The 3424-nt window shown below is 40.7% G+C and overlaps 1 long non-coding RNA gene across 1 annotated transcript; it reads left to right on the top strand.

The window, feature by feature from the left end:
* The first annotated feature begins 409 nt into the window (after window positions 1–409).
* On the top strand, window positions 410–3163 carry LOC118479204. The gene is made up of 2 exons (XR_004859549.1): window positions 410–761; window positions 2430–3163. It is a non-coding gene; the product is annotated as an uncharacterized LOC118479204 (long non-coding RNA).
* Window positions 3164–3424: the final 261 nt, after the last annotated feature.

Genomic DNA, 3424 nt, shown 5'->3' with positions numbered 1-3424 from the left:
TAATGTGTGTGTGTGTGTGTGTGTGTGTGAATGGTGATACCACATTTTCAAGCGAATATGCGGTTAATCATATAATGTATTTCTTGTCAAACAGAACCACGTGCACGTGCATTTTTCTTTGGCTTTATACAAGCATATTTTTATTGAATGTCCTAAATCCAAAACATGTTTCACCCCCATCCCACCAACTGCCTCTTCCCATAAATTCTCCAACGGATCTTTTTGCCGACCATCTTATTTGGTGTCTAGGCTATACCTATTGGGAGTAACTGGCTTTCTCAAATGCTCCATTGGTAATGATTTTGATTTGCACGATGGTCTTATTTTAAATTATTTATGCTCATATTAACACAGTTTGGTCGATTTAGGACGTGAGGTGGCAAAACTATTATACAATATAATCACAATCAACGTTTACTTTTTTTGCAGAAATTTCAGAGGTTTTCAGAGACAAAATTTCCGAGCCCAACAACCATCCTTGAATGACTTTTTTACTCCCAGGAATCTACTTCCTAGACAATCATCGCAGCCATCATTTACTGGGGCGTTGGCTCCAAGTATAGGAGGACGTCAGCGAACGAGAGAGAAGTTTGGGCGCTCAGCGATAAGTTCGAGGGGTCAGCAGCAGCTGACAATAGGTGGACGGGCTGTGCGCCCCAGTTATCTGGATCCGGCCAATTTTCGTTTACCGTCCTTGACACTGAAGCATATGGAGTCAACATTGGCGGAGATAGAGAGGCACATGCGGGCCAAAGGAAGCAGTAAGTGCATGATGTGTGTCCGTGTATGTGTGTTATGATCCCCACATAATTTACTGCTTTCAAAATATGGCTTGATCGAAGAAGCCACCAACTCTATTGGACACTCTGATAGTGTGTTTTGTCTTGTTTTTTGTAAGAGTTTTACGGCACTTGCAAACACAATAAAGCCACATATGTGCCTTAGATTAAAGGCGTTGCGAGCTGATAATAACATACAACAAAAATATTAAAAAATAAGGAGAAATAAGTAAGATAGATGTTTGATATGAAAGAAGAAGCAAACTACATCAGAGCACCCGTCAGCTACTCGCCGTCCGTGTAGGGTTTTCCACTGTCTAATGTTTTCGCGATATGGTCTGATCAAAGCAACAGCTAACTCTATTGAGACTCCATAAGACAAGAAGAGATCGTGTATTTTTATCAGTTTCTATGAGCCACAGTATACATCTATAGCATAGTATTAACTAAAACGCACATGCACCTATATCCAGTCACTCACAACAAAATTAATAGGAAGCAACGACGGCGACGGCAAAAGCAACAGCAACAGCAACAGCAACAACAAAAACAAAAACGAGAACACCGTGCACATAAAAAAGGTCACAGCGCGCCTTCACCCCCCCCCCCCCCTCTCTCTCTCTCTCTCTCTGTGTCTCTGTCTCTGTCTCTGTCTCTGTCTCTCTCTCTCTCTCTCTCTCTCTCTCTCTCTCTCTCTCTCTCTCTCTCTCTTTCTCTCTCTCCTCTCTCCCTCTTACTATCTCTCCTCTCTCCCTCTTACTCTTTCATCCTCTTGTTTACTCTCTCTCTCTCCCGCTCTCACTCTCAAACCCTATCACGCCCCCTCTCTCTTTTCTCAATTTCTTAATTTTGATTAGCAAGGAGTCACGCAGAGAAGTATAGTATAAAGGTCACACGGTACATTGTACTTGTATTTTGTTGGTCTGGGTTCAAGGAGAAAAAGCCAAGTCGTTCATCAGAGCAATGCTGTTCGTGTTGCACTTGGGTAAACAAGAGGAGAGACAGGATTTTTAAAAAGAAATCTAGAAAGAAGTCGGGCCTGCCAGTGGTCCCACGACACGCTGTCAATGTACAGACTGCACCATGTAGTGACGGGGTTCGAAACAGAACTGGTTTTTGGATTCCGGATGTTAAAATCTGTCGTGTCATTGATTTGTTTTAGAGTGGAGGTTAAAAAAACAAAAAAAAAACAACAACAAAAACGTGCTCCTTAGAAAACGACCAAACACTGCACACGTAGAACGCCAGAAGGGAGTTTAATGAGAGTACCGATATATTGACTGTTGTGCCGAGATATCATTTTTGTTCAAAAAGGGGTATACAAAAACTGTATCGATCAACAATAAACAAAAACCACTCCCATACAAATAAATCACATTCATCTGAGCAACCGTGTTCATTCTACACTCGGATAAATAGGAGGACAGACGACTGAAAACGAAAAATACAAAATGAGAAAGAAATAAGACCTCAACCTGAACAAATTAAGGTTCGACTTTAAAATATGAGATAGTAGATCTAGATCTAGTCCTATTCTGCCCACACCCTTTTCAACTGCTCTAATTGGACAGTTCTGCTTTTCTTGGGCTAAGTAGTAAAGGAGTTGACAAGAATCTTATTAAATTTTTTTCTGTCTTTTCACGTCCTCAGACCCCGCAGATTACACCAGCTCACGACTCCTCATCACATTGCTACGTGAACAGTGCGCCAGAATGAGGCCATTCGGGGACACACGTCTTCAAATGTTCTGTAACCAATTCAACGCCCGATTTAGGTCGCTCTTCTTTTAAAGAATGGTGGCATTTTGGAGGAAGGAAAACAAGAGTCGAGGTTCTACATCTGAATATTATGACTGGTGCGTGTGGATTCCCTGTGTCCCTTGTATTAGGCCTACAAGGATTTCAACTGAATGGGGACAGTTTATTCAGACAACAGTTTGACGACTCAGAAACTTTTGACAAGTTGACCTAGAAGTACAAGAAAGCGCAGCTCTATTGGATGACTTTGAGAAGATTCAAGAACTAGAAGTATAAGTTGACATGTATCGCCTTTTTCAGAACCACCTCTAGCAGGTTGTCAAAGAACAAACAACAAACAAACAATTAAACAACAAACAAACAAACCAACGAATCAAAAACGAACAAAAGCACAAAAAAGAAAAGAAAAGAAACCAATTTTTTAAATGGTCACGTTGTAAACGTATGCTCTTAAAGTAAGCAATTGTATTCGTTAAATTGTTGTCTTTTGTGTCATAACTAAATCTGGAAAAAATGTGCTTGTAAAAACACCCGTGTGGGAGATGATGAAGTTTAAGGTTATGAAAGATCTGCCTGTGAATTGTTCTACAGAGAATAAACATATGACCGCATTGTTATTATCATCAACACTATGAGCCCAAAGCGCTCGTGGAAATACTCTATGTTTACCTTTCTGTGTGTGGTGTTGCAAACGTAGCAGTTGACTTAAGGCGGTCAATTGCATAAGCCCGTAAGTCTTGGGATTCGGACTCAAAAGGCGAAAACATGTTCTATGGGGTAACAACTACATGTACTGAAATACGAAAGATTTTAATATATACATGTACATGCACATGGACGAAACAACTTTCTCCACCCACTCCAAAGTTGTGGTGTAAAGCACTGAAG

Source organism: Aplysia californica, unplaced genomic scaffold, assembly GCF_000002075.1.
Source record: "Aplysia californica isolate F4 #8 unplaced genomic scaffold, AplCal3.0 scaffold00040, whole genome shotgun sequence".
NCBI classification, from domain to species: domain Eukaryota; kingdom Metazoa; phylum Mollusca; class Gastropoda; order Aplysiida; family Aplysiidae; genus Aplysia; species Aplysia californica.
This window is presented reverse-complemented; position numbering and strand designations above follow the sequence as displayed.